Source organism: Monodelphis domestica, chromosome 8, assembly GCF_027887165.1.
Source record: "Monodelphis domestica isolate mMonDom1 chromosome 8, mMonDom1.pri, whole genome shotgun sequence".
Taxonomy (NCBI): Eukaryota; Metazoa; Chordata; class Mammalia; order Didelphimorphia; family Didelphidae; genus Monodelphis; species Monodelphis domestica.
This window is the reverse complement of record NC_077234.1, coordinates 259,089,779-259,103,889: the sequence shown is the minus strand read 5'-3', so window position 1 is coordinate 259,103,889 and position 14,111 is coordinate 259,089,779. Positions and strand designations below refer to the sequence as shown.

At 45.9% G+C, this 14,111-nt stretch overlaps 1 protein-coding gene and 1 long non-coding RNA gene across 21 annotated transcripts in view; one reads left to right on the top strand and one right to left on the bottom strand.

Annotated features, from left to right (window-relative positions):
- Nucleotides 1-14,111, bottom strand: part of ROBO1 (roundabout guidance receptor 1) — a 1,078,784-nt gene that overhangs the window by 201,576 nt on the left and 863,097 nt on the right. The window lies entirely within an intron of this gene.
- On the top strand, nt 1,605-4,800 carry LOC130455881 (uncharacterized). The gene is made up of 2 exons (XR_008914084.1): nt 1,605-4,092; nt 4,237-4,800. It is a non-coding gene; the product is annotated as an uncharacterized LOC130455881 (long non-coding RNA).

The following is a 14,111-nucleotide window of genomic DNA, read 5'->3' as shown; positions in this document are numbered from 1 at the left end:
TGACAATTAGAGTTCCTCCAAAAAAAAAGAAAGAAAGAAAAGGTCCTACCCCACTGCCACATCACAGCACAGAGGTTTCTCTGGATTTTCAAAGGCTATGTCAACAAAGGGCAGGCTGACAGTGTTACCAAAGTGCGAAGGATACAGATCTAGTAAAAGACTCCTCTGAAGACCAGCCTCGTCTGGTAGGTTTGAAGAGGTCCGTTCTTACAAAGGTGGTGGTCATCAGATACTAAATGGGGGGTGGGGGGGGTGCACAACGATAAAAGATAAACTCAAAATAACCCAAAATGAAAATGCCAAATAATGCTAAAACTAGAAAAAAGCAACTTATGTCATAAACAAACAAAAAGTACCATCAAGAATACCCATCTCAATTCAATTAAATGTTCTTAACATATAACACAGACCTTTAAAGAAACCAAAGCCTTTTAAAATAGCTCCAGCTTGGTGATAGAATACTATAGTGCTCAAATAAATAATAAAGTGGAGGGATTCCATGTGAACTGGAACAACCTCCAGGAAGTGATGCAGAGCAGAAAGGAGCAGAACCAGGAGGACATTGTACACAGAGACTGATACACTGTGGTACAATCGAATGTAATGGACTTCTCTACTAGCAGCAATGCAATGATGCAAGACTATTCTGAGGCACTCATGAGAAAGAACACTGTCCACGTCCAGAGGAAGAACTGTGGGAGCAGAAACGCAGAGGAAAAACAACTGCTTGAATACATGGATCGAAGGGATATAACTGGGGATGTAGACTCTAAAAGATCACCCTAGTGCAAACACCAACAACATGGAAATGGGTTCTGATCAAGGTGACATGTGATACCTACAGAGGCTTGAATACCTGCCTCTCCACCAACTCCCATCATTCCAGGACGTTTTAGGCTTGGGAGTCCTTTTCCTGCTGGGAACTAAATCTGCCTGTTCCATGCGAGATTTATGTCTGTTGGAGAAGGCACAGAAAAATGAAATGGAGAATCGGCCTTGGGGGCACAACTGAAGGCCTGGAAGGCAAAGCACGGACAGAAAAGAAAGCAATTCCGGAGCAATGAATGCAGGGGGAACAGAAAAGTCGGATCAGGAACAGACCAGAAGTCACCAGCTCCTATGGCCTCGGCTAGGCCTGGCTAGTCACTGAGCTAGAAGAGCGTCCCCGATGGGATGGCGGCTCTTCCTGTGTCTGAGAACACTGTTCAAATGGACGCAACCCCAAGGGAAGAGGTGGCTCACGAGGAGAGCCCCAGAGATCTGAACGCGGTCATCACTACTGCGGGTCTGGGCCGCGTCCAGGGCTTTCCTCTGAGCTGAAGGAGGGCCACCAACATGGCGGCGCGCCATCCCTGCGGTCTCAATGCCGCTCGGCTCTGTCGGCGTTTTCGGCCACGCTGTGGCCCAGGGACTGGAGGGCAGACTTTTGAGAATGTGGCCGTGGTCGGCCGCCCTGTGTGTGACTGCATGAGAGACCACGGGCAGGAGGGAGGCTGCAAGGGCAGCTCCCACACCAGAGGGCAGGTAGAGGGCTGATCTGGGGGAGGAGTCGGAGGGGAAGGTGAGGCCATTTTGGAGGAGGGAGGCTTTGTAGGAGAAGTTGTTCTGGGTGCGGTGGGCGGTGCCGCCCTGGGACACCTGGTCCAGGGTTCAAGAGCCTTTTGGGATCAGCTTCAGAGAGAGCCTGGGGCTGGAGGACGGGGCGGTAGCAGCTGGCTTCACAGGGGACTCGCCTCTGTAGTACTTTACATAGGACTCGCCTACCATCTGCCAATCGCTTTGCAAACACCTTGGGAGGCGCGTCCGCCATTTTCCTGACATCACAAATGATGGCCCTGAAAGAGCAGTGACGTCATGTGCCGGGCTTGCGCACTGAAGTCTTCTGGCTTTGGACCCAGCGTACCATCCATTCCAGCTGGCTGCCATGAAGACGCTCGTTGAACTCCTGGAAGTGAGACTGGCTAGTAACAGTCCGGAGGAAGAAGAGAGGCCAGAGAAGAACCCTAAAATCCTCCAGCATTCAGTGGACGAGACCCAAAGGCAATCCCACCGAGGAGGCGCGCAGACAGCTAAGAAGGCCGGAGGACCAGGAGAAGCCTGTGAGCTCGGGGGCTGAAGGCCAGAGCTAGGGAGCTGCACCTAAGCACTTCCCAGCCACGCCCCCCTGGGCGGGCTGGACTCCAGCTGCCCAGCCCTCTGCACTCTTCCGCCGGAAGCCACCACCTGCACTTGGCGTCTATTCTGAAACAGGGCAGGTTTACAGGGAAATGAAGTCGCTGGTACTTCCGGGGAGGGAAGTTTCCACTCAAAGCAGGACTGAAAGAGTTTGGCAAGTCTGTCCGGGAAGGGGAAGGGAGCGGAAGCGCCAAGTGCAAACAGAGACCATCATCAAGAGTCGAGCTCTGGCGGCACAACCAGAGGAAGGGCGGCCAGGATCAGTGAAGGCCTGGGCAGACCCGAGGATAGCTGAAGGCAGAAATGAAAGACTGCAGAGGAGAGTGGATGGGGAGGGTAGCTGGTTAGGGACAAAGGGTCCTTGGGGAGGAGAGAGCGTCTTTGAAAGGCGTGTCACGGCTGCATCAGAGACAAGACTAGGGAGAAAAGAGAAACTGGAGTGATGGGAGGAGGGGAAGCGGAGCCCAGGAAACGCCTCCTTCTGATGACGTGCACGGAAAGGCCTTCCTCGGAGCCAGTCGGGTCGATGCCTTTCTCAATCAAGCCATGTTTTAATGAATAGTTTTAATAGCCAGACTAAAAGATAAAACTTGAACCAATATAACCATCACTCAAAGAGGATGAGAGGTTTACTATTGACTTGACTACTTCAATTGTGTGATTTTGGCACAGGTTTCTACAAAATTAAACAAGAGAATCATCTCCTTAAACTCTCACATCAATAATAATAAATCCACCAAAGAGATGAAAAGCCCACCAAAAGCTATTAAGACCGAGGCTACTGTTAGAAGCAAAAATTCCCTTTGAGTAGTATGGGTTCCAAATGAGGTCCGTGGAAGCTAAGTAGAATGCCCATGCAGTCTGGGGTGCCCATAGCGCCTCCATTTTCTAATTCTCCCCAAGCGCAGGTCTTCAATTACTGTTGGGCAGAAAAGGCAGTCGGTGGATTTCCAGATAAGAAAACAAGTTATTATTATTAAAGGGGGGAAATGGCTTAAAATCATGAAAATAAATTGTATGTAAGAAACAACTGTGATGCAGCAAGACTTGTTTCTCCACAACAGGTCCCGCCTTGAAGTTGGAAAAGGGACCCTTTGAGACTTGGAATGGTTTAGACTTTACCAGACTTCGCATGGCTCGACTTCCCTGACTCTCTCACGATGGACCTCGTACACTTTGTGGTCCTGTGCTTCCTGCAAACACTCTGCAATGGAATCTTTCCTCGCTTGCCAAGGAAAGCGATAGCAGCAGAAGCTGATCCTCGGAGACCTTTGTGCAATGAAAGGGATTTGCCTGGACCTGGGTCAGTCTCTGGGTATTATTTATCCCATGTCATAAAGCGGCCCAGATGACATTAACCATTTTCATTTCACTCTTTCGGAATATAAACTTGGATTCGCAGTCATTGTTCATAGTCGCAGTTTGTAGAGCCGAAAGATGTGCTGCAGCACCTAAAATGCAAACTGGGAGTCTACATTCCACATCTCGGAGCTCATCTTCCATCTCTTGTCTTCGGCGTCCTTCTACGAACCCCTTTAAGCAACCCGTCTACACTGTTCAAATTGCAGTCGTCTACACGCCACCTAGTGACTCCTGGCATTCGGCCCCAATGACCTCAAAATGGAAACATTCATTGAAAGCACAGAAGGGCCGTGTTTGAAGGCGCTTTTCTGTGGCTTTCCAAAAAAGCTACATGACACTGAAACGGCTTTGAGTTATGGGAAGTCGCTCCCCCAGCCAGCAGCTGAGCCAGCAGCAGAGATGAAAGCTCTTAGCTCAGAGATCCGAAGGGAAAACACAGCTGCAGCAGCTGCCTGCTCAGATCTCCACACTTGGCACAGGGATAGAGAAGGCGATAATGTGCTGTGCCTCAGCTTGAAGAGTGCATTAATACAAACAATCCTTAAACAGAACCAGGTATCAATTAATGAAATGCCAGGGTAAGAGGATCCAAAATCTTTCTTCTGCTATACCTCATTATTCTACCTCTCTCTCCCTGTCTCTGTCTGTCTGTCTGTCTGTCTGTTTGTCTCTCTGCCTCTCCCCCCCCCCTTCTTTTAGAGGAAACTATCCAATGGTATCAAAGGTTGTAGAAAAGACAAGGAAGAAGATGGAGAAAAGGCAAGGCCACTGGGGTCTTAACAATTAAATCAGTGTTTGTTAACCTTAGAGAGAATCAGTTCATTCAAGTGGTAAGCTCTGAAGCCAAACAATAAGAGGTCAAGAACTGAGTGCTGATAAATAAAGACACAGAACGTGAATATAAATAATTTTTGTTTGATGCTTGGCAATGAAAAGAGAAATGAAAATTTAAGGATGGGCTACATTTTACATCGGAAGAACAGAACGAGACAACAAAGATGAAAGGGCTGACAGACAAAGGGAGAGGGAGGCACAGTGGAACAAACTCCTGGAAGAGATAAGGGGAAAGAAGCAGGTCTCAGGGAGAAAGTATTCACAATTATTACACCTATATAAATGAAAAGAATGTTAGATTGCCAAAAAACCCCAAACAAAGCTACACAAATCCACCCAAACCCACTTTCATCATAATAGACATCTCTGGTACTATGCCTACAAACATCCTTTCTTTGAATAAGCAATAAATGAAAAGGTGACTTATAATGTTTGCATATCATTTATTCACATTTAATTCTAGAGATTGCACGAAAGATCAGTCATTAATGTTCTGGGCTCTTTAGCTTATTTCCAAGAATAGACTTTGTTGGTAGTTTACATTTGTTGTGTTACCATAAAAAAATGTTTTTAATTGACACAAAATACACGGGCTTCTTCAGAGTTTATAATTGGGGAACAATATGGATTCTGTTTGTGACATAAGTGTAAGTAACTGAAGCATGCACAAGGAACAGAGTCTCTGCCCTTGAAGAGTTTTTAATATAAAATTGATACTTGAATGCTAATCCAAGACATTTCTGAGGGACTTATGAGAAAGATGCTCTCCACACCCAGAGAAAGAACTGTGGGAGCGGAAACGGAGAAGAAAAACAACTGCCTGATCCCATGGGTCGATGGGGATCTGACTGAGCGATCACCCTAATGCAAATATCAAGAATATGGAAATAGGGTCTTGATCAATGACACGTCAAACCCAGTGGAATTGCTCATTGGGTATGGGGGGCAGGGGGGAGAGGAGGGAAAGAACATGAATCATGTAACCATGGAAAAATATTCTTAATCCATTAAATCTCTTTTTCAAATTACAAAAAAATTATAATTGAGATCAACACAACATATACACAAAGGTAGAATATGAGGGAAACAAAGATACATAAAACACACTAAGAAAATCTGAGGCATTGCTGGATAAGACTCTCAGCTGGTAGTTCAAATTATTCTTTAAGCACAGGTTTTTGTATTTATGTACAAATATATAGTTAGAGAAATGACTGAATGGTATATATGTGCATGTATTATATTATACTTGATTAGTGTAGAAACTAGAGGTGCGAAAATCCCCTCTTATCAGTGCCGATTGACAATTGTAACAAATACTCTTAAGAGAGTTGCCTGGGACATTGGGAGATTCATTGACCTATGCAGGATCCTAAAGCCAGTTACGCAGAGAGCTAGGATTTTGAATTAGCCACCACAGGAAGTACATCTGAAGTCAGGCATCCTGAGTTCAAACCTGGCCTCAGATATTTCTTGGCTCTATGACCCTGGGAAAGTCAATTACCCTCAGTTTCTTTATCTGTAAAATGGGAACAATAATAATAATAATAATAATGGCACCTACTTCCCAGTATTGTAAAGACAAAATAAGATCATAATTGTAAAGAGTTAGGCACAATGCCTGGCACAAAATAACCACGATATAAATTAGCTATTAATTAGCCACTAGCAATTATATCACTTTTATTTTAACAGGTATTTTCCAGTATGTAGAGTATTCCCAAATGCCTAATGCAGCATGAAAGAGTGGGAAAAGGATTGGCCTTAGAGTAAGGAAAACCTGGGTTCAGGTCCTACTTCCAGCATATACTGGCTGTGTGCCTCCATCTCTGCATGTTCTGGGTATCTCCGATATATAAATTTTGACATTTCTTAGTGAATTCAGTTACTCTTGTTTCATTTACAATCTATTATGCCTCAATTATTCATGAAAAAATAAATAGGGACAATTTTCCCAAAAGAAAGTGAATAAAGAGGTAAATTTATTAAATTGTATCTTATAGAGGAAAACACAAGTTAGAGAAGTAGCCTTAGATTCAAGATATCCTGGATCCAAGTCTATATTATATGCTCCGTGATATGGGCAAGTCATTTAACTGGGACCTAGTCCAGTGGCCTCCCAACTTATTTGGATGCACACCCAAGTAAACAATATTTTGGCTATTCAAACCCCAATTATGTATATTTATTCACGGATACATTTACAGATTTATATTGCACTAGGAATGATGCACATTAAAAAGGTTTTAAAACTTTATAAGAGCATGAGATGAAAAAGGACAAATATTTAATTGTCAAATCAATAAAAGGACTTTGTTGAGTAAAGAGACGAGTGGCACAGTCAGAAGTGTCCTTTAGGAAGATCGCCTGGACAGCAGGATGGCTTGGACGGAGGAGAGACTTAAGGCAAGGAGATCAGGGCAGACCATTAGCAATAAGAAGTCTTATTCAAAGGGTGACATATGACTACAGAGAATGGGATTTCTTTGAGATTCGTGAACATTGAACTGAAAAGTCACCGTGACAAGTCGGGAGAAGGAAAGTGAGGACAACTGAAATTCTGTGACCCCAAAGATAATAGGGACGTTTATTTAAGGAAGTTCGGGTTTGGGTTTGGGTCTTTGGAGGGGTGTTCTATTACTCTAGTGACATCTACAGTGAAGTTGCAATTCATCCACTCTATCAACCCATGGCTATCAGCCCACGCTTTTCACTCTCCAGATGACTAAAACAAGCCCAGGAGCTCAGACCTCGATAGCAGCCTATGCTTCTCCCCAGTCCCCATTTCTACAAGCACGTCTCTAGGGAATATTTAAGCTGCATTTTAACTTGGGATCAGTGGGTAGGAAATGAAATATTATTTCTAGATTAAGTCATCTTAATAGCTTTAGTCAAGTCTTGACATCATTTAAATACCTCCTATAAGATTATGGAATATTAAACTAAGCAATTTAATATATTTTAGGTAGATATGGAAAAATGATTTGTGGAATCAGTGTGTCGATGCTCTGCATCATGTCTGACGCCATCTAAACCTGTCTTTATCATTATAAGTAACCTCTTTCCCTCTCTCTCAATGGTTACCCAAATTTTTCAGAGCCTGTTTCTTAAGTAATTGTTCTGAAAATGTCGAATCCTAAGATATTCTTAATCATAAACCAAATGAATACAAAACATTTAGAAGAAAAATTAACAAACTGACCAAAATCAAATGACTATTTCCACATGATATCAAGAAAAATGTCCCCCCAAACACTTGTAACTCACCACTGGAAATTTTCTTTTTAATCCAATAAAGTACTAACTCCTTCAGCAATATGTTATTAAACACTTATAACTGAGTGGCCTAAAAGTGTTAGGCCTCCACTTAACATCAACAACACATCAACGGAATGATTCATAAAGAAGGATTCAACTCTCAGAAGAGCCTTTTCGTTCCTGGTCCTGCTTTAGAAGGTTCTGATCAAGTCTATGACTAGCATTAAAGTGGTTATAGATATTGCCCCAACGGGAGATAATTAGGTCCTGTCGGGTTATCTATCCCTAGGCTACAACTTGTTTTCAAGTCAGCAAGAAAAACCAACTGGGGTGGTTCAAGGCCTCAGCAGTGTTGGACAGCTTTGGTGGTTTCGGCCCCAGAGTGGCACATCGAGTATCTCTTGTCTGATTACCATCTTTTATCACTCCGATGCTCTCTCGGTTGTAAAAGCCCAAGCTCTGTTTTTCCTCCCACTGGGACCACCGTGAGTCCATCCCTGGACCGCTCAGCTCCTTCCCAGGCCCTGTTCTCCTGCCTTCGCCATCCTGACCTCTGGCAAACCAGTTCCAACCTACACTTGCTTCTTCTGCCATTGCTGATCTGGCCCTGCCAAATACCAGCCTTGCAGCACTGCTGTGCATTGGCTTCACTGCAATGAAGAGGGCAAATATACTGAAACACGGAGGGCCAGATCCAGTATAAGTGTTTGCTACCCAACCTCAAATGGTACGTCGATGCTAAGAGGCCTCCCTGACGACGTCCCTCTCCGACGCACCACCACGACTTGTCCAAACCATTTCACTCTTCTCGATCTCCCCACTCTTCCAGGGAAGAAACTGACTGAGAAAAGGTGAGGTTCTTCAATCAGAGCCCAGCCTTCTCTCCTCCTCTCACGCTGCAGTTCTGGCTTCTGTCACTGTCTCCATCTTCATCTCTATTCCACATGGTGAGCCAGTCCCGCTAAGAAAACCCGCCAAAAGGACCCGGGATCTCGCTCATCCCATCTTCCATGACCTCCACTTCCACTGATCTCCCATTGCTGGCTGCTGGCTGGTTTCCAATATGTAAGAACACGACCATCTCTCTCCCAGGCTCAAAATCACTTCATCGGTGCGTCTCTCTGAGCCAGCCGTCAATCCACATGTCTCCCGTCATCTGTGACTGAAGTGTCTAGAACAGGGGCCTCTACTCCGCGAAAGCTCTTCTTCTTCCTGGGCATGGTGACGCTGCTCTCTCTCCCTGTCTGATGGCTCCTCCATCTAAGCTACAGCTGGTACGCGCCTGTGTCTCAGAGTTTTGTCCCAAGGCCTCTGGGGCCTGTTTCTCTCCGGGGTCCCATAGGATCCCACGAATGGAGTCGTCACCCCCAGTGGATGATCCTCCAATCTACTTGTTGATCCAAATGCGGACTGATCTGAACACCTGACAAACCCGGTGTGTCCCAAACTGAACTTGTTGTCTTTCCTCCTCCACCCTCGCCAGCTACCCCACCTAGCTGTATACAGCGGGTGTACGATCTAACACTGGAGGAAGCCAAGGAGGGGAGCCGCCAGAATCAAGGGGTGCTGGGGAATGTGTCTTGTAGACGGCAGCTAGGCGTCCTGTAAGCCCGAACTCAAATGTGGTGTCAGCCACCAAGCAACTGTCTGACCTGGGCAAGTCCTTTCGCCCCATTTGCCTCCATTTCCTCAAGTCTGTGAAAGAAGCCGAAGGAGGGAATAGGAAACCCTCCAAGAACTCTGCCAAGAGAACCCTTCATGGGGTGAGGAGGGCATAACTGAAATGACTCCACAACACGGTTGTTTGTGTGCTGCCTCTCCCATGAGGCTGCGCGCTTTCACCTTCTTTCTGTTGCCATCTCGTAACACAGTGGCCGACATTAAGAAGCCTCCATGGTGGCCCTCCTGAGCTCCGAGTCTGCCATTGCCAGAGTGGCTGCGTCCCTTCGGTGGTTCCTGAGTTATGAGGAAAGAGGAGTTCAGAAGGTACTGCCGAATAACCAACTGGTGATTTCCCACATGCCAGGAGCTCAGCAGACAGCATTAGACTCCTCCGACACCACGTCCAGGGTTTCCTTTCTACCAGAATCGTGTCTGCAGGCCTGTTAAAACTCTGACTTCATGGGGTGTCTTCCTGCCTTCCCCAAGATTCTGTGTGTGGAGTTGGCCCTCGAAGCACTCGCTCCACTCCTCTGGAGATCGCACAAGTGAGCCCGGTTAGATCACCTCCGCTCCAAAACGTTCGGCTAACCTGCTTTCTCTGTCCTTGGCACGTCACGGGATGAGCATGCCACGACGATTCTCAAAGCCCTTTTCGTCGTTCCATCGATGTCAGAAATGTGATTGTTGGTGTAATCCTTGGAGTCCAACTCCTTGCAAGAGGAATAAGCTTATTTTTGAGGCGATTATAAGTTCTGCTCGCTAAACTAGGAACTCATTCAAACTAGGGACCACATTTTCCTTACCTCTGAGGCTAGCATTAATGTCTGTTCATTTTAATTTGGCCGGGCCAAAGGGAAGAGCTGGGGAAATGTTTGCTTTCTTATTGAAGTGGTAGAAGAGCCGCCAGAGCTCCTGAGACAGCGATAGCGTGCTCGTGGTCACGTGGTCAGGATAAAAGCGGTATTGCCAGGGGAGAAGGTTTTCTCTAACAGAAAAAAGGAGAAAGGACACGTGACTAGAAAATGGAGGACGCTCAGAAGTTCTGGGGATAGTGCGTCTCGCTACCTTGAAGCCAAGAAATACAGCAGACGCACCGCAGTCTATATGACAACAAGAAGAGCCGGGGCATGCAGACGCACACATGCACACACACATGCACGCACACGCAGATGCACACACGCACATGCACGCACACGCAGACACACACACGCACATGCACGCACACGCAGACACGCACACACTCACACACGCACAGGGCTTCTTCAGCCGACAGGCGTGTTCTGTAGCGCATGAAGACCACGTTTCAACGTCACACCGGAGCGCCCCACACTCATCCAAACAAGCCGACAGAGCTCCATGCGGGGCCTGCATTGCCTTTCCTCCTTTCCCCTGCAGGAGGAGGCCCGTGAGGAGAAGACGAGGAGAGAAACAGGCCACGTCTGGAAAGTCAGAGCATATTCCGAATCTTCCCCATGTGGACTTCACGGCTTTGCATTTGCACTATGAACGTAAACGCCCTCCAAGTGGTGCTCATGTGACCTGACAGGGACGCTTTGCCTTGCACGTGTAGGTGTCGCAGACCAGGAAGGGAACGAGCGCAGAAACAGCACGTATGAACGTGCCGCTAGCAGACTCCGCCACACAGCAGGCACCTCACACACGCTCAGCAAACGGAATTAACCCTCCCAAACATTGATGGTGCCACCAGTGATTTCTTCCGTATCTGGCGGTGTGCACGGACCCTCACACGATGCTCATCTCATCGATGCCCTAAAAGAGAGGACACTCCGAGCCTCCTTTTCGGGATGTGCTTGTCATATGATAGTCCAAATTTTAGGATCTGTTTTCATTTAAACGAGAAACTTTTTATCCAGAAAAAATACTTTCTTACTTCCAAAAAGGATTCATCCTCGAAAAGAGGCTTGAACTCGAGAGAATATACGTTCCGTGTTTTACCGAGCCACTGACAGACGTGACCTGGAACAGGTTCAATATAGCTGTGCGGACTTAATTCTCCATCGTTTGTCACATTCTTCCAGGCACTCGTTTCTTAGGTAAGAAATCGAAAGCTGGGCTGGAGACCAGCCACGTTAGACTTTCTCCTATTACAGAATAGGAAAAGATAACCACAAGAACATCTGGGAAGACGTGCATGAATGAAGTGAAGTGAGCAGCACTAGGAAAGTGAGTCTACGGTTAACAGCACTAACAGCAATGGCGACCGTTATCGGCAATGCAAAGATGCGGAACAAACCCAGGACCAAGAGACCATCCACTGCCATAGGAGGAAGTGATGGAGTCTGAATGCAGATTGAAGCGCCGCCCCTCACAGTATTTCCTCTGAATTTTCGAGTAGGAGCAACAGGCATCCTCTTTCACAACTCCACCCCATGGAACTATGTATTGCGTGACAACACAAAGACAACCTCTGTCGTGTTAACTGTTATCTCAGGAAGGAGTGAGAAAAGGGAAGGAGCGGGACGATAAGGATCCCAAAATCTCAGAAAACAATTGTTCCAGTTGTACCGATATGGAATCTGGGGGAGATCTTTCAACAAGATGCACGGCCTAAATCATCATCCTCATCATTAGGAGAACATGGCTCTTCTCGCCTCCGGGTCTCCTCCACCTTTCCTTCCCTTTGCCCATACTCACCGTTACAATCATCACCGCTCCTTACACCTGCCCCTTCTGTACAGAATTGTTTCAGATCAACTTTTGGCTCTGGTTTCTTGATGGTTATAACAGAGGAACAAAGGAAGTCTTAAATCAAGGTCACATTGCATGGGATGAAATGGAGCATCACAAAACTTTAAATAGCCATGCACTATACATGCATGCATTTAATTCTCCCCCATGATTCATGTAGATCCAATATGGGCAGCTGGTTGGCTCAGTGGATGGAGAGTCAGGCCCAGAGAGGGGAGGTCCTGGGTTCCAATCTGGCCTCAGCCACTTCCCAGCTGTGTGACCCTGGGCAAGTCACTTCACCCCCATGGCCCAGCCTTTACCACTCTTCTGCCTTGGAACCAATACCCAGTACTGACTCCAGGATGGAAGGTGAGAGTTAAAAATATAGAGAAATTGATAGATAGAGATATAGATCCAATAATATCATCAGCTTCGGGAATTGCGTTATTTAACTTTTCTCTTTTCTGTGCTCTTCAGCATTAGTAGGAATCAGACACTGTGTGGTTTAATAAATGAAGATTCCCCTTCATTAAACTACAAATCTTCTCAGTAAACTGACCCCAGCGTCTCCCTGAATGCTGTAAGGGAGTTTGAGCACAGGATACTGCCAATCGTGACTATTTCCTGTCCTTCTCCCAAGCGGTTTATCTCCAAAAGAGGGCACTCAACGGAAGGATGGCCTACAGGAATCCACTGCATTCCAATCCAGATCCAACTTGGCAGCTTGGCTTAGGTGAGTGAGCTCTGGAACTCTGAACTCAAAAACCCCGCTGATGGGGCTCTTTAGTTGGAGGTTTGGTAAAGATCCATGGGCAATCTCAGCTTCCACCATGACGAGTCACTGGAAGAATTTAACCAAGGCTGACTGCAGATAGTACTGTTGACTAAACAGGGCTTTTTAATGGTTTTTCCATGCTACTTTTGATGCTGGCCCAAGAATTGAGAGCTGATTTCAAGACTAATTCTAGGTTAAACTCAAATGCAATATTAAAATTCAAAATGATGTTTACTCTAAGGCTGGGTATCTGCTTTAGACCAAGAAGAATAAAAAACGGTTCTCATGCTATGAAATGCTATAAACTTGAGATTTTTGTGATAAGTGCTGATAGAAAGCTTCTCTTTATAGACGCTTTAGAACTTCAGTTCGGGGTTTTAGCTGTATTGTTTTCCTAAATATCTCTATGACGATCTTGAATGTTATCAACAGCACGTTAGCCACTAATTCTTAAAGCCATCCTGATGACTGATCCCCCAACCCTGAAGAATACAGAAGTTGGGATGAAGGTGTCAGGACTCCCTGCGGTAATTAAAAAAAAAGTCCAGGATTTATGTTTTACGTTCATGATGTTCTATTTCAGTGCTTTCTGTACAGATTTGGGCATTGTGAATGTGGCAAATAGGGCATAAAATACTGTTGATTTTTGAAATGCCACCAGAAATGGGATGCATTTCCATTCTAGGGAGGAACTCCTCTTGTGAACCGAAAGTGATGATTTTAACAGTTTAAGCTGTTACTTTCTTGTCTAGAAAACAGCAATAATAGGTATAGGTTCTAGATTGTCAAACAGTTCATTTGGGCTTGGCAAACTGCGAACCTCACTAGCTATTACTAGTGGAAAAGTTCTACAAGGCCTAGAAATATATGGGAAAATGCTGGAAGATTAATGCACAAGACCGGGAGCGTGAATGGAACACTCTTCCTGCTTCTTCCTGGGAGATACGTGCGAAAGTTTCCTGGAGCCGTCAGTGAAGTGCAACGAAAAGTGAGACAAAGAGGATAAGCAGTGCTGAGAGAGAGACAAACATGGGGAAATCCCTGGAGTCTCTTTTAAGCTACGTGTGTATCAAATCAAATGTCTGAGATTTTACACGGCTACCTGAGCAGGTGAATATCCGGTTTGGGTTCCGTTGAAATGTGTCTTCAATCTGTCTCAGGGCCTGCTCTCCAAGAATAAAATGAGGATGGAAGAACCTAAGGAGAGGAGGGGAGCGGCCCTCCAAAGGCCTGAAAAGTGTAGGCCCGAGTGTACATGATCATGGTTAGCAATGGCAATCCTGGTGGGAGAGCTAGGAATGAGCTCCATGGAATAACGGTCAATTCACTGCTACCTCAGATGTACAAGCTATTC